Source organism: Trichosurus vulpecula, chromosome 8 (genome assembly GCF_011100635.1).
Source record: "Trichosurus vulpecula isolate mTriVul1 chromosome 8, mTriVul1.pri, whole genome shotgun sequence".
NCBI classification, from domain to species: Eukaryota; Metazoa; Chordata; class Mammalia; order Diprotodontia; family Phalangeridae; genus Trichosurus; species Trichosurus vulpecula.
Genome location: NC_050580.1, coordinates 54,364,137 through 54,389,205, shown reverse-complemented (window position 1 = coordinate 54,389,205; position 25,069 = coordinate 54,364,137). Strand labels below are relative to the sequence as shown.

General features: G+C 37.7%; 1 protein-coding gene across 4 annotated transcripts in view; it reads left to right on the top strand.

Annotated features, from left to right (window-relative positions):
* The window catches only part of ASCC1 (activating signal cointegrator 1 complex subunit 1), a 131,627-nt gene that overhangs the window by 90,235 nt on the left and 16,323 nt on the right, over positions 1–25,069 (top strand). The window lies entirely within an intron of this gene.

Here is a 25,069-nt window from a genome sequence, read left to right as displayed (position 1 = left end):
TGGACAGTATTAGCATTTTGTGGTCTGTGGGGTCATGAAGAGTCAGACATAACTGAAAGACTGAACGACAATAACAACTTCCAATATACCTAAAGCTGGTGGGTGATTTATGAGTCAATTAGGCATCCCTGCCACTTGGATCCACAGGAGAAAGTAATTGTAGCTCCGGTAGGATTTACTGTTAGACTTCCACTTTTGGAGTGTTGACTTTGCGTTTTATAAGTGAAAATGAGTTGCTTGTCGTCTTCTGGTGGTTTTTTCTTGTCACCCATAAAGATACTTTCTATACTTATATTTTCTCTTTCTACTCAGGAATAGCTTAGGTTTTGAAAGATGGGTTGTCCTTTTCTGACTTATCAGGGTTCTGCTTTTCTGAGGACTAGATTGATCTGTAAAATTTAAATGAAAGGCTCACTTGAAAATTGCATTAGTCTTTCCTCTACAACTCATGTTGAGTGAGAACTTCTTTTTCTTTGTGTCTTACGTGTTTTCATGACATTTTGCACCCTGGCAAATGGAAACGTAAGTTAATATGAGCACAAGAAGTTTTTCATTTTCCATTCCACCATTCTCTGGAATCCAGTAGGTTTTTAAATCTTCTAACTGATGCTCTTGAAATCAGAGGTTGACTGGTGTTTGTAGAACAGGTAGAAATTAGTAATAATTTCAGAGCCAGCTGCAATGGTATAAATGTCTTCTCATCCTCTCTCTCCAAACCGTTCCCTAACTGTTACTTGGCAGCTTTCTTCCTCTGCCACCTGCCTAGAGTGATCTCCTTGACAATTAATGGTGGGCAGTTATACCACAGAGCCCAACCTGGCAGGGGGAGCTGTTCATCCAGGTGTAGGTGTTTTAACGTCTGCATCCTAGGGCTAGGTGGGGCTCCTTCCTTTCCTCTGGTCTTGTGTCTTTTATGATAATGAGTAGTTTTCTATTTTGCAAAATAGTCATGATATCTTTGTACTTGAGTGACAGGCTGCTGATTAATATAGTAAATCACTGATTTGCCTGGGCCACAGCTGTAAATATGCTTGGTAGGTTCTTCAGCATCTCCTCTCTTTTCCTTCAAACAATATCATCATTATCCATTAGTTTTATTTTTATTGCTTTTATCAAGGAAGACAAAAGACTGAGTGGGGAAGGGCCATAGGAATATTTCAGGGCAGCTCAGTTGTCTTGTTGGACTCAGGGTTGGGACCTAAAAGCTGCTGCAAGTTAGGTGGAAAATGGCTTGACTGCTCTGTGGGGGAAGTGATGGGAGCAAACCTCAGGGCAGTGGCAGGTAATGTGCAATTACCTGTTACCACTCTCTTTAGTTTTGGTAAAGGTGTCCTCTATCAGTAACCTTGCTAATTACATTGGAGAGACATAAAATTTTGGACCTGGAAAAGACTTATACTAAGATCTAGTCCCTTCATAGTATAGATAGGAAACTGAGTTTTAGAGTGGTTAAGTAACTTTCTGGGGGCCTATAGCTGTTTAGTTCACAGAGCTTGGACTAGATCTGTCAGTGGCTCCCTGTTTTTGCCTCTTAGGACAAAATGCAAACTCCTTAGCTTAGCATTTAAAGCTCAGTGCTTAGCAGAGGGTGTGGTACATAGTAGACACTTAATAAACACTTATTGACTGACAGACTCATTTCATATTATTCCTCTTCCTGTATTCTGTATTCCAACTAAACTCATGTACTAGTTGTTCCCTGAATTTGGCAGTCCATTTCCCTTCTTTTTAATTTCAGATAATTGGTCTCCCAGGCCTGGAATGTCCTCTCTTCTCATCTTTGACATTCAGAATCATCTTCCTTTTAAAGCTTAGTACAGGTACTACTACTCTATGAAGGCTTTTCTAAGTCTGCCCGTTCCCTATAGTTTTTAGTGCACATGCCACAATTTCATTTTTGTCTTTGTATTCCTAGCATCAGGCACAGGGTTGGCATTCAATAAATGTTTATTGAGTTGAATGTAAAGCAGGTCTTTTGACTCTAAATTCTTGCTTTTCTTTTATTCCTCAGTGAATACCAATAAGATGAAGTTAATTAATGCAGAGTGCTTTATTGGGGACAGAACAGCAGGCAATATATATCCATTAATCCTTTTATACTATGCTGCCTACATAAGGTGTTTTCTGTGTTTGGAAAGGGGCCATCTGGAATGTGAGCTTGAGAATACCTTTGTACAAGTAGGTATTCTATTATCCCACAAGTTGGGGACAATGAGAGTCCAAAATTTTAGTTAACTGGGAATTTTGCTTTCTGTTTGACTACTGTAACATGCATAGATTATAGGAAGTGCCTTCCTTGTTTCTTCTGTGGCCTAGCCTTTTACAGGAAGAAGTCTTATGAAAATCTGGGGGATAGAGTATATCCCCATGAAGCATTCTTTTATCAAAGATTTCACCTAAAATTAATATTGGGATTGTTTTCATTATTTGCCCATCACTAAAACCACATAGCTTTAAAAAATATGAAGGCAAGAACAAAAAGGAGAGATTATGATCACCAGCAGTTGCTCCCTAGAAGAGATGAAACAAAAGACAGTGAAGCAGTTATATTCAGAGGACACATTGAGGTATCATCCTTAGTTGCAATGTGAAGATCATTCAGGTATATGGACCCTGAAATAAAAGGAGCATTCAGCAAACCTCACGATCATATTGTGATGCTAGATAATATTCTTTTCTGAAAGGCAACGAGACCACTTAATATTACTAGGAGAGGAACGGAAACAAAAAGACAAACTGTATTAGTCACTGAGCCAAAGCATCTGTACAGAGCAGATGAACAGCTCTATAGGCCAGGGATCAAGCAGGTAGATGAGGGGGAGAACAAAAATAGATAAAAGCTAAAGCATTTAAGTGCTTATTGTGTGCCAGGCACTGTGCTAAGATCTGGGAATACAAATACAAACAGAAAGAAAGACAGTCCCAGCTCCCAAGAAGCTTACCTTTCAGTGGGGGAAGACAGCACTTAAAAGGGAGCTGAAAAGTAGGAGTGGCATGGGGAATGTTGGGAAATGGAGAGAGAACAGTGCTTCATGGTGGAGAACTAGTGCAACGAGTCATAGTCTAGGTGTGAAGTGGTCATGGCTGGTATGGAGACTTCCTGAAATAGATGTTGTAGGGAGGAAGTCACCAATCAGAGGGGGAGAGGTCATCTGGGGAGTCATAGGCTGGTCTGGCTTTGAAGTGAGATTAATTAATGTGATTGCTATTTACTGAAGCATAAAATAGAAGCAATTCAGTGTCCATTGCTGTGCAAATACTAAGTGGAAGGGTGGTCATTTAAAATTCAGTGCTCAGATTTACACACTTGGGAGTACAGGTTTTCATTTTTTCTTTATTTTTGGAGGAAGTGGTCATAGCTGCTTTTATGAGCAACCTTTTTAGGAAGTGGCGAAAGTGTTGTATACTATGTCTGGTAACTAGTTGGCTGAACCAGAAACTAGCCAAAATAAGGGTTACAGAAAAGGAGAAATGAGAAGTTAAAAGATCATTCTTCACATATCCAAATGAAAAAAGATTGGAGCATTTTAAAATCAGTGTCTGAAGCAAGGATGCTTCAGTGGTTACTCAGATCAATGAGAGTTTTTGAACAGAGAAAATGAAGGAGAAGTGATAGAAATAAGTTTTTATAAGGCAAAACCATCAACTTGTAATTGAGGAAAACTTGCCGAACTACAATGAAATTATAGTACTAGATGGTGCCATAGCAGACAGGAATAGTCAGTCAACTAACGTAGTCAAGTAGCATTGAATGCCTGCTATGTGCCAGGTACTGTGCCAAGTGCTGGGAATACAAAGAAAAGCAAAAAAAAAAAAGTCCTGCTTTTGAGGATTTGCAGTCTAATGAGGAGACAACATGCAAACAACAATGTGCAAGCAAGATATATACAGGATAATTGGGTGTTGTCTCAGAGTGAAGGCACTAAGATTAGGAGAATTAGGAAAGGCTTCTTGCAGAAGGTGAGACTTGATGCTAGGAGGTTAGGAAGTAGATTTCTGGAGGGAAAGATAGGCATGGGGGTCCACCAGTGAGTGAAAACCCTTGGAGGTAGGAGATCGAGTGTCTTGTTTCAGTGTCACTCCATTTTGGAGTACGTGGAGGGGAGTGGGGTGTAAGAAGACTTAAAAGGTAGGAGGGGTCCAAGTTCTGAAGGGCTTTGAATGCCAAGCAGAGGATTTTATATTTGATCCTGGAGGTGATAGGGAGCTAGTGGAGCTTGTTGAAAGGGGGGTGTGATATGGTCAGATTTGCTTTAGGAAGATCACTTTGATAGCTGAGGAGAAAGGGTCAGTGTGGAAAGAGACTTGAGGCAGAGAGATCAATTAGCAGGCTATTGCAATAGTCCAGGTGTGAGGTGATGTGTTCCAGCACTAGGGTGGTGGCAAAATAAGAGTCATCACTAATGGTTAACTCCTAGAAAGAGAAGTGGTTTTAACAGCAGTCAGTTTGGGGACTAACTGATTATTAAATGATCCAGAGGGTAATAAACTCAGTATTTCAGCTTAATGCTATCAGCAGATTGAATAGAAGGATATCTCTGTACCTGAGATCAACTCCAAATTATAAAATAGTCTAGAGATATTAGAGCACAAGATTACATATTCATTTACATATGTTATTTAGGCTCTTCTGAACTCCCCTTTTGTGTCCAAATACCCTCATCCTTGTTCTTTCTAGTCTCCTGGCTGCCAAAGCTATTTTCCTAAAGCACAGATCTGACCATGTGGCACCTCCTTGCCTAATAAACTCTAGTATCAAATACAAACATCTCTATTGGACATTTGAAGCCCTACATAACTTGACTTCATTCTGCCCTTGCTATACATTACTTCCCTGCATCCTCTTGAGCGCAGAGTATTGCAGTCCATTCTACTGCTATGCCATGGGGACCACTGGGTTTTTCCATCTACCCTGCAGCTTAGCCTTCCTTTACATGCTGTCCTTCACTATGAGGATGGGGGCTCTTTGAGAATAGGAGTTGTCTTGATTTTCTATTTGTATCCCTAGTGCTTAGAACAATGCATGGCACAGTAAATACTGAATAAATACTTTTTCATTCATTTACTCATGTACTTTACAGTTAGGCCAGACATTGTGGGTATATCTCATGCATTACATTCCAGGTCTCATCTCCATGCCTTTGCACAGGTTGTCCCTCATGCCTAGAATTCACTTCTTCCTCACCTGTGCCTCTTGGTTTCCCTTTTTTCTTTCAAAGCTCAACACAAATGCTCCTTCTTATTGGGGACCTTTCTGAATCCCTAGTTGCTAATACATTCCCCCCCCCATTACCTTGGACATATTATGTGTTCAGCTTGTCTCTTTTCAATAGAATATAAATGTCTTAGGGGCAGCTAGGTGGTGCAGTGAGTAGAGCACCGGCCCTGGAGTCAGGAGGACCTGAGTTCAAATCCGAGCTCAGACACTTGACACACTTACTAGCTGTGTGACCTTGGGCAAGTCACTTAACCCCAGTTGCCCTGCCCCCCCCCAAAAAACAAACAAAAAAAAGAATATAAATGTCTTAAGGTCAGGAACACTTTATTTTTTGTCTTTGAATGTAGAGTGCTATGTTTAGGATAAAACATCAAGATATATATACACATCTGCATATATGTGTATATATACATCTTTATATAAATGATTAAATTATTTTTGGTAATTTAATTTATATGTTTTTACAGAATATCTTAATGAAAATGATTCAACTTAAAATATAGCTTGGTGGCACAGTAGATAGAATGTTGGGCCTGGAGTGAGGCAGATCTGAGTTCATATCCAGTCTTCAGACACTTATTGGCTGTGTGACCCTGGGCAAGTCACTTAACTTCTGTTTATTTCTGTTTTGTCAATTGTGAAATAGATATGATAATAATAGGTATAACATATGTCATATACATGTTATATATGATACATGGAACATATTATGTGCATATAGCTTGATGTTTTGTCCCAAATATACATACATGTGAATGTATATATAATATGTACATATATGTTTTTTAATCAAAAGAAGTGGCAGAAACACCACAAATGAATGAAAAAGCATTTATTAAGTCCTTAAATGCAAAATGCTGTGCTAAAATCTGAGGATTCAGAGAGAATATTGGAGGCAGTCACTGATTCAAAGAGATTTCATTTTAATGGAGGATGAGGGAATTGTGACAGGTGGATGTCTGTCCCTGGGGAAAACATGAGGGGATGACCTTGGCATGACCTAAGATAGAAGCCTCTTGACTCATTTTCCCCATTGTGGTATTTCCTTTTGGGACAGGATATTTCCCTGCCTGGTTAATAATGACCTTGGCTTTTGATACCCTATGACTATATGACTGGCTATCAGATATGACTCATGCCTGGAATCAAATAGCTAAGAGAGTTTTTCCTTGTTACAATATATGTTAGATTAGTCTGTGCCCTTGAGGGAACAAGTCTTGGCAATGTTATAGCTATGTCCCTCCTTTTCCTTTCCTAGCAAATTTCTTTAATCAGGGAAGTAGAAGTTTTTAAGTATAGTACTAAATCTATTAACTAATAGATTGACACTGGAACATCTCTTGAGTTACTATAATAGGATGCAAGTATGAAAAATCTTGTAATTTTTTTTTAAGAGAAACAAAGTAAATTTATTATACAAACCTTGCAAGACTTGGGCACACCTCCATAAGGGAGGAGGCAAGGTAAAAGAGAACCTGAATTTATTATACAAACCTTGCAAGACTTGGGCACACCTCCATAAGGGAGGAGGCCAATCTTGTAATTTTAATCTGTATTTGTGGTTAAATTATAATATAGGGATGATATTCTCCTAAAGGGGGAATTAGTAAGACAAAGATGTAATGTAAAAGTTTCCTAATTAAATGGAATAATAAATTTTGAGAAAGCAACAGGATTAGACTGTTTAAGAACTGTATTCATATTGGCTTCTACACATATCTAACATGGAAATTCAGGCTTTAAGTATGTTTTAGTAATAAGTTCTCAAACTTGGATTAAGGATTTTCCATATAAAATTGTATTGATAATTGTAAAGAAAGTGAAATTATTAACACATTTTAAAGTGTCTGCTAATTTTATGAGACAGAAGAGTTCATTTTACAAGTTAGACACTTCAAAATTTTTTTCATGATTCTTATATCAGGTACAAGGTTTAGGCAAAGATAAAAACAGCAAGTGGTGTATAAAAACTGAAATTCTCTAAAGTTTCAAGTGTGGAGAACCAAATTTAAGAGCTTGTACTGAATTGTATTAAGTGTTTTTCCTAAGCAGAATTTTCTAGGAACCTCTACAAGTGATTTAGAGCCAGATAAGCAGAGCCCTTTTAGAGTTGCCCTGAGAATGAAGCCTATTCCAGAATGTCCAAGAGAAGATAGCCAGGGACCAGACAACTGCATGAGACGTCCAGGACTCAAAATGTGCTGATTAAATGGACATTGGGAGTGGGTTTACTAGGACATGAGGAGATTTGATGTTAGTTAATATTATGGATTATTATTTTGCTTTGCCCTTTTGTTTCATGGTATTTATGTTCATGTTTAAGTTTTCTTGGTTACCTTGATATGTAAATCTCCCTTCTCAAAATTAATCCATTGTGAGTCCTCTAAGTAGTTTGATCTGTAACCTTGACTTATGTAATCCTGATTATGAATATATGAAAAATCTTGTGGATTTTGCTTGTAGCTAAGTGATATATGGGGGTAATGGGCTGCCCGCTCCCCCATGAATCAAAAGGGGGAAATTGGGGGAATTGAGGGGATTAGGAAAGCAAGTAGTTAATTGTGGAAGTTGAGTAAACCACACTGATTCTACCTTGTGTCTCAGTTCTGGAGCTAGCTCAGTTCCCTTTCTACTTAATTATGGATCTAGTCCAAATTCTGTCTTGTGAGAAAACTTTATTCAGTTTTGGGGATTAAGAGAAAATTTTATTGTATTGTTTGAACTTAGCCTTGTGTGGCTGGGAAACTGGACTACCTCTGCCTGCTCTTTAGAGACCATTAACTAAGGACCTAAGGTTATACTGACCAGAAACTCAGATCCAAAGATTGGTGCAAGGAGTTTTCTCACAGTTGTGCATCTCAAGCAACCCATGTGTCTTATCTGAAAACTGGCCCCATACTGATCAATAAGTTGTTTCCATGTTCCTTTGATTGTTCACAGGATGGGAATGGTATACCTCTTCTTCTGATTTCAGATAATTGTACCTGTTCACTCTCCCCCTCCCAACTTGAAAAGTCCCTAATTTTTTCTCCAGTCGGGAATTAGATTACCTCATGTTGTATCCTGGTTAATTGTTTCCTTTTATTTAATTGGCCTTATTTGGTTAATTGTTTTTAGTGTATAAAAGTCTATCCCCCACCCTGCGTTCAGGGTCTGGTCCCATGCTGAGGAAGGGGCCTGGTTCTGATTTGTTGGGCAATTGTCATGTGTTGCTTAATAAATCGAAATTCTTAGAAGCTCAAACCTTTGCTTCCTTAGTTTCCTTTATTTCCTTCCATCTTTTACCCACCACAGGGAGACAATAGAGCTAGAAATCATCCTTGACCCCTCATTGTCTCTCATCCCCCATATCCAATCCTGTTACCAAGGCCTGTTGATTTTATCTTTGCCTCAACTCTAGAATATGCTCCCTTACTATACCAAATTCTTGTTTTCTTTTTTCTTTCCTAGTATTTATATTACTGTTTTTTGCATGGGATTACTCCCCTCAAGAAAGGAGAACAACAAATTGAATCTATCTAGAGTTTATACTGAAAAATCCCTACATTAATAACTGAAATTCATTTTTCAACTAAAACTTAATGCAGGTTTATTACTTCACAAAAGCAGGACAGCTGATTTGCATACTAAAGTTAAATTTGAATTTGTTTTCTTTTAAAAACAATTTGTATTTCATTGTGCTTTGCACTAGCTAACTTGAGATGTGAATAGAGATTTTTGGTAATTTAACATATCTTTTTAGAGAATGTCTTAATAAAATGATTAAACTAAAAATAAAATATAGCTTGGTGGCACAGTGGATAGAATGCTAGAGTAGACCTGGAATCAGGAAGATCTGAGTTCAGCTCTAATTTCAGATACTTACTGGTTGCATGACCCTGAACAAGTCAATCTCTGTTTGCTTCAGTTCCCTCATTTGTAAAATGAGGATGATAATAGTACCTGCCTCCCAGGGTTGTTGTGAGAACAAAATGAGATAATGTTTGTAGGTTATTTTATTGTTCTATATAAATGCTAATTATGATAATAATTAGTATTATCCTATTATGCTAATTCTACAATAGCATGGGACAGGAGAAGCACGTGGTATTCAGAGATAAGCATGATCTAAAATGAGTGCCTTTGACTTTGGTCATCTTGCCAGAATAAATTCATGGGATCATAGATCTAGAGCTGAAAGGGACCTCAGAAGCCAACTAGTCCCCACCCTTACTTTACAGGTGAGGAAACTGAGGCCCAAAGAAGTTAAGTGACTTACTTAAGGTCACACAGGTACCAAGTGCCAGAGGCAGAATTGGAACCCAGGTCCTTTAACTCTTAAGCCAGTGATGTCCCAATAAGTTATAAATGAAGATGTGACCTAGATATTACAAAGTCATAAGGATAGGAGATATGTATTGGACTTGTGATTTTATTAGGTTAGGAATGTCCTAGATGAGGGGACTCTCTCTTACTAATTCAGTTAGGCACCTCTTCAATTTCTCGTTTTAGAGTGTTCCTTGAGCACTAAGAGGTTCAGTGTCACACAACAGGAATAGGATAACCCAAACAAATTATACAGTGAGAAGGTAGCTTTTACATCTGGATGGAGGAAGAGTTCTTGTGCTTAAACAAATGAGGCATGAAGATGATCACAGGAGATAAAATAGACAATTTTGCTTACCTTAAATTGTTAAGCTTTTGTACAGACAAAACCAGTGCAGTTAGAATTTGAAGGGAGGTAGTCAGTGGAAGAAAAACCTTTGTAGCAACTTGGTCTGAAAAAGGCATACTCTCCAAGATGCATAGGAAATTATTGTTCAGTCACTTTTTAAGTCATGTCTCACTCTTTGTGACCCCATTTAGGGTTTTCTTGGCAAAGATGCTGGAGTGGTTTGCCATCTCCTTCTCCAGCACATTTTATAGATGAGGAAACTGAGGCAAACAGGGTTAAGTGACTTGCCCAGAGTCACACAGGTGGTAAGTGTCTGAGGCTGGATTTCAACTCACAAAGGTGAGTCTTCCTGACTCTGGGTTCAGTGCTCGATCTACTGCCTACCTAGCTGCCCATAGGAAATTATACTAATATATAAGAACAAGAGCCATCCCCCAAAAGATAAATAGTTGAAGGATATCAGCCAGCAGTTCTTAAAAGAAGAAACGCAGACAATCAACAATCTTATGGGAAAATGCTCCAAATCTCTAATAAGAGAAATATACATTAGAACAACTCTGAGGTCCAACCTTAGACCCACATGATTGTCAAAGATGACAGAAAAGGAAAATGACAATTGTAGGAGGGCCTTTGGGGAAACAGGCTAGTTAATGAACTATTGGTAGAACTGTGATTCATCTGATTATTCTGGAGAGCAACTTGGAACAATAACTAAAAAGTAACTAAATTATGCTTACCTTTGACCCAGTGGTACCATTAACTTATACCCCAAAGAGATAAAAGGGAGAGGACTCATATATACAGAAATATATATAGCAGCACTTTTTTGTAGTGAAGATCTAGAGCCAAAGTGAATATATATTAATTGAGGAATATTTGAACAAATTATGATATATGAATGTAATGGAATACATTTTTGAGCCTTAAGAAATTATGAAACAGATTCAGAGAAATGTAGGAATAGTTGTATGAACTGATACAGAATGAAGAGAGCAGAATTAGGAGAATAATTTATACAATGACTGTAACATTGTAAAGAAAATTACTTTGTAAGTCTTAAAGAGCTCTGATCAATGCATTTGTTTTTGTTCAGTTGTGTCTTTGTGACTCCATTTGGGGTTTTCTTGGTGTAGATACTGGAGTGGTTTACCATTTCCTTCTGCAGCTCATTTTATAGATGAGGAAACTGAGGCAAATGACTTGTCCTGGGTCACACGGCTAGTAAATGTCTGAGGCCAGATTTGAAGTGGGGTCTTCCTGATTTCAGGCCTAGCATTCTATCCACTGTACCACCTACCTGTCCTAATTAATGCATTAACTCATCACAACTCTGAAAACTGATGATAAATCAGGCTTCCTGTTTCCTAGCAGTTAATGAATCGGAAGTGCAGAATGAGACATAGATTTTTATACATGGCCATTTTGTAGATTTTTTTGTTTGACTACTTATTTGTTAATAAGGAAGGACTTTGTGGGGAGTGGGGTGACAAAGATTATTGAAAATAATGCTTAAAAATTTTTTAAGAAACTCTGAAGACAGGAAGGTGTAGTGCTAATGCAATACTCATAGCACCTGCGGCTGCAATGAATATGCTGGCGTAGTTCTGAATTGCAAAATATAACAGCCACTCTTCATTGAAGGCAGAACCAAAACATTTATTCAAAGACCAGAAAACCAAATCCCAACACCAGAAAGTCAAATCCATCATAGCAACAAAGAAATCTATATACATTAGCAGTGCAGGGGGCACTGACATCCCCAAGCCTTCCCTCTGTGCTAGCAGCTGCTCTGTCTCTCCCAGCTCTGGCTGCTCTGTTTCACTTCCCCTCAGCTCTGCTCCACCCTTCGTGCTCCATCCATTCAGCAAGCTCCCCCCACCATAGGCTCATGTGACCCAGGCAGGTATTATGGGCCTATTAATAGATGGGAAAGATCTTCCCATTTATATTACCATTACAGAAGGAAATTCAGAAGGAGAGACAGATAAGCAGGGCTGCATCTCTACTTTAAAAAAGCTTTATGTAATAGAGATTCTTCATTTTATCTATAGCTCTCTTTTTCTGTTCTTTGCATATGGAAGTGCTTGTGTTTGTTGATGTTTTCAAGTTCAAAATTTCTCTATTTCTCTATAAAACCCTTTATAATCAGTGCTTTTAATGAATGACTGGACCATAACCTCTATGACAGTGCTGCATTCATTTTAAAATGTGAACTTGTTTATATTACAAGCCATTTTTAAAAGGGGGGAAAAAAAGAAAGGCAAAAAACCATATAGCAAAAACCTGGGAGAGTGTAGGAAATATGTTAGGAGCTGTTCATATTTTACAAATAGCAGAAACAATATAGTGCACATTATAGTATTGGAAACAAATAGAACCTGGGTTTAGTAGCTCTTTCTAGCATGAGTTTGAGAAGAAGATGCGTCCATTTGGTTTTGGTGGTTTTTTCTTGAGGAGAAAGGGTATTTCAACAGAACTCTTCCCTAACAGTGTTTATTTGATGTGGCATTTTAACCTATAGAGTTAAGTCTTAAAACCACTGATGGTGTCCCCTCAAGGCTTGGCTTTTAGCTTTGTAAAACACAGAAAACAAAACCAAACTTTAGGCAACTTGCTTTTTTTGAGAGAAGCCAACACTTTTTTGGATCCTGCTTGTTTGGACCGCTGTCTGACTGCTAGCTCAGGTTCATGTATCTCAGTATTTGTTTCTTCATGCCTTCAATGCTTTCTTCCCCCAGCAGATTCTTCCTTTTTTCTCCCTGCTAATTTGCCCACCTGCTCATGTTCTTTCTGGTTGTTCAGTTCTTCATTGAAACTGGAATACTTCCAAATGTTTTTATCCACCCAGGTAATGGATATGTTGGGAGGGTCCAAAACTTAGTAATAGCAGGGATAGATAAGGGATTGCTATAATATTCCCCCCATAGCATGAACAAGAGAGGAGAAAATATAGAGATTGACATCCTGCCTGGTTCTAATCTTTACGTAGAATAGGACATATTTGTTATATGTGCATGGCATTATATGCATTTTAAGGGATATATTTAGTTGTTTTGATCTCATAATAAACATTTAAAACAGAGTAGCTGGTTGTATTCTATGAACCTTTTTATCTTCCTTTTAATGCTCATCTCTCTTAGAACCCAGACACATTATTTTTTGACTTGGATTGCAAAAGGGATGAGTTGAGTTCTGGCTCAGTATAGATTCCACTGTGCTAGTTTGGTTTACCCAGGTCGGCAGGTCTTCAAAAAACAGACCGCCAAAAGCTATACAAATTGGTACCGAGGTGTAGTGAGAAGGCTTTGTGGAAACTCTTTGAGGCAGTTTTTCAAAAAATTAATTAATTAATTTTTAGTTTTCAACATTCACTTCTACAAGATTTTGAGTTCCAAATTTTCTCTCCATCTCTCTCCTCCCCCCGCTCCAAGATGGCATGCTTTCTGATTTGAGGCAGTTTGTTTTGCAGAGACTAGACCCAATGAGACCGTTTAGTCAGTCAGGGTGATATTCTTAGGTAGGTAAGTAAGGGCAGTTAGGTGATGGGACTGAATAGAGTGTTGAGCCTGGATCTGAGTTCAAATTTTCCCTTAGACACTTACTAGCTGTGTCACCCTGGGCAAGTCACTTAACCCCTATTTGCTACAGGTCCTCATTTATAAGAAACACTGCAGAAGGAAATGGCAAACAACTCCAGTATCTTTGCCAAGAAAACCCTATGGACAAAGAGTTAAGCAGGACTGAACAGCAACAGCAAAGTGAAGTTGAAGAGGATGAATGAATGAATCAGAAAGCATGACGAGATCACTGTGCACAAAACGCTGTGCTGAGCCCTGGAGATACAAACAGATAGCAGCCGCCCTGCTCTTAAGCTCGTATTCTGAGAGAGGGAGAGGATGGGTCAGCTACGAGGTAGATAGCAAAGTCTAGGGTCCGTAAAGTACAAATACAGGGCAGATGACAAGGCTTGTTGATTTGGAGAGTTCCATCCCTGAAAAATCACTTTGGATACATCGAATCCACGTTGACATTTGTACAATAGACATCATGATGCAAAACACTATTTGAGAGGCTATTTAAATGACTTGTTTTGTTGTTCATTTGTTTCAGTTGTGTCCAACTCCATTTGGAGTTTTCTTGGCAAACATACTAAATTGGTTTGCTATTTCCTTCTCCAGCTCATTTTTACAGATGAGAAAACTGAGGCAAACAAAGTTAAGTGACTTGCCCAGGGCCACACAGCTGGTAAGTGTCTGAGGCTAGATTTGAACACAAGTCTTCTTGATTCCAGTCTGGGCTCTCTATCCACTGAGCCACCTAGCTGCCCCACCCCCCTTTTTTTTGTTGTTTCAGTGATGACACGTCTAAATTAGGTATACTAAATAATACATGTATGCTTTGCAACACTACATGCCTATCCATAGTATACAATCAAAAAGTAAGCTAATATTCATCAGTAGCAAGGAAAAGACAATGCAGGATATAATATTAATACATAAAGTGCCAATTATATAATGCTAGATATATATATCAGAGGAATATATCAGTAAATAATACAGTAGCAGTAGCACATTCCATAGTATAACAAGCAGTTCATATATTGGAAATTTTAACACATAACAGACGATAATTGTAAAATATCATATGTGATTCATAAATGAAATGTGGTTGCAAAAGAAAAGGGATCCTTGTGATGACCTCTTAAGGTGTTTTAAAATGACAACTTCCTCTTAGAATTTCAGTGATGAAAAAACTTACAAATTGGTATTCCAACGTGAATCACCATTATTATTTCAAGTTAAGAAGAAAACTGAGGGACAGGATACATTTATTTTAGCCAGGGTTCTCACTTAAGGGTTTTTCTCTTAGTTTTAAGCCTGAAAGTCAATATAAGTGTCTCAGCTTATAGTCATCACATCTTAGAGTTTGCAAGGTGATGGCTTTCCCATTCTTTTGCAGAAGTATTATCATGGATGTTTGGCATTCATTCCTTGACTTCCAGAATTCCTAAGGGGCCAGAGACAAGTAAAACAAGGGTGAAGGAGTATGTGTGCATAGGTGAAAAGAGAGGCAGCAGAGTCTCTGTGTGTAAAATTAAAACAATACTGCTTTAGGCTGTGCTGTTCTCTGTGATTCAGACTGAGGGAGAAAGTGTTTGTTTTTTTTATAATTTTTTTTCCTCCAATTACACATAAAAACTATTCTTTAATATTTTTTTTAAAAAGTTTTGAGTTTAATATTTTATCCCTCACTCCCTTCCTTCTCTCTGAGAGGGTAAGCAGTCTGATATAGATTATACACATGTGACCATTTAAAACATTTCCATATTAGTCATTTTGTACAAGAAGATTCAAGAAAAAGGAAGGGAGGGAGGGAGGGAGAAAGGGAGAAAGAAAATAGTATGTTTCAGTTTTTTCCCTGGAGGCATTTGTAATCATGAGTCCTTCGAGATTGTCTTGGATCGTTGTATTGCTGAGAATAGCCAAGTCATTCACAGTTGATCATCGTACAATATTGCTGTTACTGTGTACAGTGTTCTCCTGGTTCTGTTCGCTTCACTTTGTATCAGTTCATATAAGTCTTTCCAGGTTTTTCTGAAATCATTCTACTTGTCATTTCTTATAGCACAATAGTATTCCATTACATTTGTATACCACAACTTGTTCAGCCATTCCCCAATTGATGGGCATCCCTTTGATTTCTAGTTCTTAGCTACCACAAAAAGAACTACTATAAATATTTTTGTACAGATAGGTTCTTTTCCCTTTTAAAAAATATCTTTGGAAAAACAATCTCTTTGGGATACAGACTGAGCAGTGGTATGGCTAGATCAAAGAGTATGCAGTGGTATAGCCCTTTGGGGAGAGTTCCAAATTGCTCTCCAGAACAGTCGGATCAGTTCACAACTCCAGCAGTGCATTAGTGTCCCAGTTTTCCCACATCCAGTCCACCATTATTATTTTCCTCTTTTGTGTGAGAGAAGTATTTTTTAAAAGACTTCATAGCATGTCTTTCAGAGATGGAAGACTGTATGTGAGAAATGTTGCATTCGTTTATCAGATGAAGTCACTTTGTTGGTGTGGCTTAACCTTCTTTGTTATAAGGGCTTAATAGTGGCAGTGGTATATTTGGAAGTGACTATAATGTAAAAACAAAAGACATCACTAAAACATTTTTTTCAAGTAAAATAGCTATTCATTATTTAAAGTTTCCCTAGCAACTCTTTTGCATAGATTTAGGATGCTTCAGATGACCTGAGATATTAGACCTAGTCTATGAATTTTTTTCAAGTAAGTAAATTTGTTCTGTGCACTTGTATTGAGGGTTTTAAAAGATACTTGGAACTAGGAGACCAACTCTGCCTTCACTGCACATGTTAGAATTAATGACTTATTTCAAGATCCAGTAGACACTCTCACATGTAGTAACATGTAGTAACTTTTCCCCATCTCTTCTAAGACTTAATTCAACCACCAGTCATTTCTTGGGGAGCTCTATTTGTATGAAGCTAAGTAGGTCACCCTGGGAGTATATTATGTTCAGTGCTGCTTTCAACACTACAGGGATTTTTTTGTCAGCAGGACTTTAACTTGCTTTTCTCTTCTGTTCTTGATCCTGCTCTTATGTAGGAAAATTTGGAGTAAAGATAGAGGGATATTCTTTTTAAAATTTTAAAAATAAAGTTTATTGGCAGATTTTGTTTTAACATCACCTCAATTCACTTCTGTGTCCTTCTTGTGTACCCTTGCCATAGTGCTATCCCATAAAACAAAGAGTTTATTTTTAAAAGAAAAGAGAAAATGTCACCTAAATGAATCAAGATATAAAAACACAAAACTGACAATACATGCAGTATTCCACCCCTGTGGATCTCACCTCAGCAAAGCAGTGGTGGTGGTGGTTGGGGGTGGGGGTGCTGGATGTCTTTTCATATCTATTCTTTGGGTCCAATCTTATTTTTTATAATTTTGAAACATTAATTTTCAATAGTTTTGTGATTTCTTTTTGTGGTTCCATTCACTTTGTTTTAGTCATATATTGTTTTTTTTAACTCTACTTAGTTTGCATCAGTTCATACAAGTCTTTCCATGCTTACATGTATTCATCCTCTTCATTGTTTCTTACAGTATAATGTGATACATTATGCTCATGTACCACAATTTATTTAGCCATTCTCTACTTGATAGGTATCTATTTTTCCCCAGTTCTTTGCTATCAAAAAAAAATACTCCTGTAAAAATTTTGATCTGTCCACATGTGGTATACAAGGTCTTTCCCTTTATCAGTTACCTCGCTGGGATGTCCTAGTAGTGGAATATCCAGGTCAGAGATTATGGGTGATTTTAGTCACTTTATTTGCATAAGTCCAGATTGCTTTTTATAATAGTTGTACTAATTCACAGCTCCATCATCAGTGCCTTACTGTTTCATTTGTTCTTCATCAGGATTTGGTGACCTGAATCACAGGTGGCCTTGGCATGATCAGCCTTCTTGAAACCTCTTGCCACAGACCTTGATCTAACCTGATAATACATCTTCCCTGCCTCCATGATGATTCAGGGGTTCACTTCTGCTGCTATGCAGCTGTCTTTGAATGCTTAAGCCAAACAATATTCTTCAGATTTTTCTTTCATTTTTTTTAAAGGAATCATCATGAATAATACCTGAGTTGGGGTAAAATGAAAAGAAAGGACATAACACATTAACTGGCACATAATGATAATTTTTCTGTAAGGATCAGCTTGTAGGTAAAGTCATTTTCCAGGTTTTAAAGGCAGATGCCTTTAGATTTGCTGGTCATGGGCTAATGGTATTAGAATGTCTGTGCTAGCCAGTGAGCCACAAGGGACAGTTTTGTCCTGGTAAATCTATAATGCTTTTGCCTTGGGGCAGGGCTTTCTGTGGTAGGATTTTGCTGCCAACTAAATTCCCTGCCTACTAGCTCTGATGGTAATTCTACATGCTGCTGTGGAAACCGGCCGTGAGAGTGTCTATGTGCCTGGATTATATATGTGTTCTCCAGCTGGTGACAGGTCAGCCTTTCCCTCCCCCCACCTCCCATTTTTAATTGAAAGCCATTGCAAGGAGGCAAGTTCCCTTGGTACTTCAGTATTGAGGAGTTCAGCAGAATTTCATGGCATCTTGTTTTTGTTTAGTGATTTTAATTTACTTTGCAATAGGTCATTTGGCCTTACCAGCAAAGTTGCAGCAAAGTCTTAAACTTGATAATCCTGACATCAGCAATGAGATATGGGCCAAAGAGCTGAAAGTGCAAACCTTTGTGATCATTTGAAGGAAGTCTTATTACTTTCGTTCTCTGGCTATATTTGCCAGATTTCTTCCTGGTGCCTCCTTAAGCTCAGACAGTTAGTGTTATTTATGCTGACTTACAACTTTTAAGATATAGAGTGGCCAAGGTAAGAGAGAAATTCTACTCTTCCGTTTTTTTAAGCGCAACTTGATGTAGCAGAAAGTGACTTAGCCTCTTATTGCTGAATTATTTTTTAGAATTCAAGTATTCTTTTTTTTAAAAATAAATTTATTTTTACATCTATTTATAATCTATCCCTCCCAATTCCTACCCCCCCCCCACACCAATTGAGCAAAGAAAGAAAGGAAAAATGAAAAAATAAGGCTTTCATCATAAACATGTAAATTACCATGTTGATCATACCCAAAAATATTTCTCTGCATTTTAAGTTCATCACCTCTCTGGGAAGAGGTGAGTGGCATGTTTCCTCTTTATTCTTCTGTACTCATGGTTTATCATTACAATGATCAGAATTCTAAAGTCTTTCAAAGTTATTTTTCTCTATAATGTCACTGTATAAATTCTTCTAGTTTTGCATACTTTGTTCTGCAATCAATCAGTTCAAGAGGTCTTGCCGGTTTCTTCTGAAACTATTTCATTATTTCTTATGATAATAATATCCTGTAACATTCCTGTATATAATTTGTTCAGACATTTCCCAATAGGGAGGCAGATACTTAGCTTCTAATTTTTGGCTACTTTGGAAAAAAATGCTATAAATATTTTTGTACATATAGATCCTTTTTCCTTTCTTTGATCTCTTTGGATCTGTTTGACTTTTTTATTTGACCTTATGGATTGGATTTCCACTTGCTTTGCAGCCTCTTTTGTGCATCAGATTTGTTGTCTTTAGAGGAAATTATGTATGCAGAAAAAAAGATGAAAATCCGAGTTGTATCCCACCTTGGGCAGAAACTCAGTAGGGGTGGAGTACCTGAACATCTTTAAAAAAAAAAAGGAAAGGAAAGCTTAATTAAAATTCTGATATTGAATAAAATTCTCAGCATTACTTGCAGATCTCAGAGACTTTAACTCTTTGGAGTATAGCCCTAGTGGTATTGCTGGGTCAAAGGATATATAGTGTTTATTAACTTTTTGGAAAAGGTTCCAAATTGCTTTCAAGAATGGCCAGACAATTCACAGCTCCACTAACAGTGCACTAATCAGTCAGTCAGATAGTCAGCTAGCATTTATTAAGTACCATTATCTGCTAGGCCCTGTGGGAAGTGCTGGGGATACAAAAAAAGGGCAAAAAAACAGTCCCTGCTCTCAAAGAGCTTACTTTCTATTTACTACATGCAAACAACTATGTAAAAACAAGGTATATTCAGGAGAAATTGTGTGTAACCTTAGAGGGAAGACACTAGACATCACTTCTCCAGCTATACTACTTCACACGGAGAGCTCATCAGCTCCCATGGATTTAATGATTATCTCTATGTTGATGGTTCTCATATCTACTCATCCTGCCCTAATCTCTCTGCTTCCAGTCTTTATCTCCAGCTGCCCTTTAGACATCTCAAACTGGATGTCCAGTAGACATTTTGGGATAAGCAGACTAGGTAATAGGGATAAAATTTGTACTGGTTTCAGTAAGATGCTATATAAATGAAGATTTTAAAAAATGCATAAAAAGCCATTTGACTTCTTTATTTGACTTTGATTTGGATTCCCACTTGCTTTTCAGCCTCTTTTGTGCATCAGCTTTGTTGTCTTTAAAGGAAATTATGTATGCAGAAAAAAGATGAAAATCTGAGTTATATCCCACTTTGGGCAGAAACTCAGGGTTGGAGTACCTAAACATCTTTAAAAAAAAAAGAAAGAAAAGAAAGGTTAATTAAAATTCTGATATTAAGTAAAATTCTCAGTCTAACGTGCAGAACCTCAAAGATGTTAATGGACTTTGCTATATATTTATTGTTTTAGAATATACTGACCACATCTTCTGGCAAGTGCTGTATGTAGTTTTATACATCACTTCCTCTTAGAGGTTCCTTTCATAAAGAATGCATCTGAGAAGCAACAATACTTTATTTTTCACTTAAAATGTTCAAAGAATTTTTTGTTTGGGGATTTCTATAGCATTTCATTCTCAATCACAACTACAAAATGGTGAATAGCTTTGTAATTCTATCTTTTGCAATTGTGAGAGTGTATGTGTGGAAAATACATGTTATTTGGTGTTATTTTATAAGAATTTACATTTCTTGAATTCTGTATACAAAATCCAAACAGATTTATGCCTACCTCACAGAAAGTAGCATCACTTAGAAGTTTGTACAATCCTAAAATCTGTGCCCTGATTCTCATTGACTTCATCTTGATTTCTGTCTTAGTTTCTCATCTTTTAAACCTAGCCCTTGTTTATTCCGTAGGAATTCTTTGGAGGGTTAACGAACTGGGGTTTGTGAAGCACTTTCAGCTTCTTGGATGAAAAGTATTATTTATCCATAGCAAGTCTTTGTACTTGGAATACTTGTCTGAAGAGCTCAAAGCACTCTTCAGATGTTATTTCATTAATCCCCGTAACATCCCAGGGAGGGGGACATTTGGCTTAAATATTATTAAGAACAAAGCAGTGTTATTATCATTATTTTATTTCCTATAAATTGGGAGTAATTGTATTGACCTACCTCACCGTGATGTTGTAGGAATTGGATGTAGGTAAGACAATTAATTTGAGATTTGTGGAAGAAAAGCATGGAGGCAGGATTGAAGCGATGTGAGTAGTTTTGCTTTTTATTCTGGCATTCGGTTTCCATAAAGTCCAAATGTATACTAAAATAAAAGAACCAACTTTTGGGGGAAGAGGCTCACAGTGTGTCCTTTTACATACTCAGTTTAATCAAATGCTTGTGTACATTTTGTGAGTAAGTGAGTTCAGGAGTGAGGAGTGAGGATAGTACTGGCTGATTTAAGACTTATTTTTCTACATGACTTTCAGATGAACAGAAGAAGAGCGAGAAAATAATGGCTCTGTGAGCGTTTACAGCATGGCTTCAGGCATCTTATTCTGTCATTCTCTGAGTACTTTAGGCTTCAAAGCTGGGCATTTCCTTGTACTGAAGTCATATTTGACAGCAAGCTGTTTACTCACTGAAATCATGCAGCCCAAGTAGCAAGTTTCCATGCTAGAACAGGTCTTTGGAGTGAGACCTATTTCTATCATGTTTACTCCCACAATTGAGGAAAGTATAAGCCCAGAAAAACTAGGTAGGACCATTGGGGTTTGAAGGTTGGGAGATAAAGTCTTCAGAGTGGCATTATGCTGCTGACTGTTGACTATTTAAGCTTTTATAGCAGGAGGTCCTAGACCCCTGGAAGCTCCTTTCTAACAGTTGTGGAGTTTCTTTTATATTCAAGTCAAGGTCTGAGTTGTTTGTGGCCCTTAATGGCTAGTTCAGTACATCTGCCTGGGGAGAGGAGAGCTGTCAATCAGAGTAGAACATCTGAAACAAGATAGAAAGAAATAGCCTCAGTTGACCCTTAATCTCGCCACATGTTGTGTGCTTTCAGAGCATACAGATGCGTTACCAAAAATCAATTGTTTTGGCAATATTTTCCTCAGGAAACAACATGCCCTAACTAAAAATGATAAGCATTTGGTCTTGCTTATTTAAAAAAAAATTTAAAAAAAAGAATGACAAGCGCAGGGAGCAGAAGGGTGCAGAGCATATGCAGAACATTGTTTTCCTCTGTCCAGGGAAACTTTCACCTTAACCAAAACCTGTGTTGTCTTGATGGTTTATTTACTTTTTCCCCCTTTTCAGTAATAGGAAAAATTAAAGTTCTTTAGATATTAAATTTTATCATTTAAACAATTATTATTTAATAAAACAAAAATAATTTAAGTAAAAAATTTTAATGTATTAATAAAATTACAATTATTTAATTATTAAATAATAACTATTCAGTAAAGGGTGTGAGGCAGGCATAGTGCATTGGAGAGCTAGCCACAGAACCAAGAAGCCTTGTGTTCACCTTCTGCCTCTAACTGGTCTTGTGACCCCAGGTGAGTCGTTTAACTTGTAGGCTGTCTAGACTGCACTGTAATTGTATAATTTACAGAGAAGGTGCTGGCTGGCATTGGCAGGAGAAATTTCTTCATCTAGGAGTTCTTTATATCAATGAAATCACAGGTTCAGTAACTCTTTCTATCCTCCTCCTAGCATTTATATAATGCTTTAAGATTTACAAAATGCTTTACCAATATCATCTTATTTTTGTCCTCACAACAACCCTGGGAGGTAGATGCTGTTATCACCCTCATTTTACAGATGAATAAACTGAGACAGTTTAAGTGACTAGCATAGGGGTCATAAAACTGGTAAGTAATTGAGACTGGATTTGAACTCAGGTCTTCCTGACTCCAGGTCCAGTGTTCTTATCCACTAAGCTTTCTCTATTTGGTAAAGGATAGCATCAATTTTCATTCAAGTGAAATTCTTCCTTTTCAGGGCTGATAATTTACTAAGGATATTGTGAAGGTTGTAAGTCTTGAGTCTTGACTTTTTTATTTCCCATATCAAATATTTGCCAAATATTGTGTACCTCTTTATTTAGTCAACAAGTGTTAAGTCCTTACAGTGTGCCAGGCATTATGCTAAGCACTAGAGATACAAGGAAAGAGCACAAGCAGTCCCTTCCATCAAGGAGCTTACTTTATAATAGGGAGACAACATAAAACGTATGTTGGTGTATACAAGATGCATACAAAGTATATACAAGGTAAACTTTGACCAAGAAGAATGGGAATAGCCTCTTGGAGAAAGTGGTTTTAGAACTTGAGTCTTGAAGCTATCCATGGATTCTAAGTGATGGAAGTGAGGAAGAAATGAACATTCCAGGTACTGGGGACTGTCAGTCCACATGTACAGAGTTGGGAGATGAAACAGCAATTAGGCCAATATACCTGGACCCTAGAATATATGGGAGGGAGTAGTGTGAAAAGAGATTGTAAAGATAGAAGGGGCCAGGTTTTGTATAGTTTTGCCAAGCAAAAGAGTTTTGTTTGACTTTAGAGGTAACAGGGAACCACTGGAGTTTATTGAGTAGGAGAGGGCGACATGGTTATGCCTATACTTTAGGAAAAATATCTTTTTAAAAATTACTTATTTTTTAACATTCATTTAAAATTTTTTTTGAGTTCCAAATTCTCTTCCTGCAGCCCCTCCTCCACCCATTGAGAAGGCAAGCAATATGAGATCAGTTATACTCCAAGGCTCTGGCCTGGGCTCTCCTCTTTTTTTTTCTCTATATTTTCTCATTTGGTAAATGTATCAGCTGTCATGGGTTAAATGACATTTTTATGCAGATGACTTCTAAATCTATGTATGGATTCTCCCTTGAGCTCTAGTCCTGCATCTCCAGTTGGCTGTTGTATATTTCAAACTGCATGTCCCATAGTATCTCAGTCTCAATATATCTAAACAAAATTCATCATCTTTTTCTCAATATCTACCCTCTTTTAATCTTCTTTATTTCTGTTGAGGATATCACTGTTCTTCCAATTCCTTGGCATTATCCTTGACTGCACATTCTCTTTTACCTTACACTTCCATTCACTTGTCAAATCTTGCTGTTTCTACCTCCACAATATCTCTCATTTCCATATTATTCTCTCTCTTCATATCATCACCCTGTCCTTTGGTCTAGGCCTTCATCACATCTTGTCTGAACTGTTGCAATAACTCATCAGGGTCTGCCTCAAATCACTCCCCATTCCAGACTGTGCTTCACACAGGTGCTAAAGTTACAGTCAGTCAGTAAATATTTATTAGGTACCTGCTATGTACCAGGTGCTATGTTAAGCACTGGGGATACAAAGAAAGGTAAAGGACAATTTCTGCTATTAAGGAGCTCATGATATAATGAGGGAGACAACATGTAAATAACTATGTACAAACAAGACAGATGAGATTAATTGGAGTTAATCAACATGGAAGGTACTAGTGTTAAGGGGAATGGGATGGAGAAGGGACTACTGTAGAAGGTGAGACTTTAGCTGGGACTTGAGGGAAGCCAGGAGATAGAGATGAGGAAGGAAAGAATTCCATGTGAAACTCTTATGAAAAAGCTTGAAGTTGGGAGATGAAGTGTCTTGTTCCAATGACAACAGGGAGGATAGTGTCAATGAATAGAAGAGTATATGGAGAGGTGAAAGGTGTAAGAAGACTGGAAAAGGTGGGGTGGGAATGGGCTAGGAAGGGCTTTGAATGCTAAACTGGATTTTATCTATGATCCTAAAGGTGTCAGGGAGCCACTGCAGTTTATTGAGTATGGGGATAGGGATGGGTAACATGATCAGACTTAGACTTTAGGAAAGTCACTTTGGTAGCTGAGTGGAAGATGGACTGGAATGGGGAGAGATTTGTGGTAGGCTACTGTGGTAGTCCATTGCTACAATTGATTATCTGAAATAAAAAGGAAACTGAGGACAAAGTTACTGAGCCATCTATGATTTAATTTGCAAAGCTAGCATTTGCATATCAAACCAGGTCACCTGACTCCCCAGCTGTCAGAGACAAAGAGTGATTTACAGAGATGGTTTTTATAACAAAAAAGAAGAATTGGAGAAATTATAAAACTTGTTTTGAACATAATTCTATTGGACAAGGCAGGTCACCTGACTAGTTTCTCCCAGACTTTCTTAATCCTATACCAGATGTCCTTTCCTCCAGGTGGCACCTTTTGTAGCCAGAAAGTATACTAGGAAAGAGGAACTTGTGGTCAGTGGTTAGCAGTCACCCCCATCTTCCTTAGAATAGTCCATTATTCAGCTTAGATGCTAGCTTAAGAAAAAAAAGGGGCTTAACTTAGCCTCTGGTTAACCTTTCTCCATCTGCCAGAAAGGGGAACTTAGCCTCTGGTCAATCTTGCTTTCTTC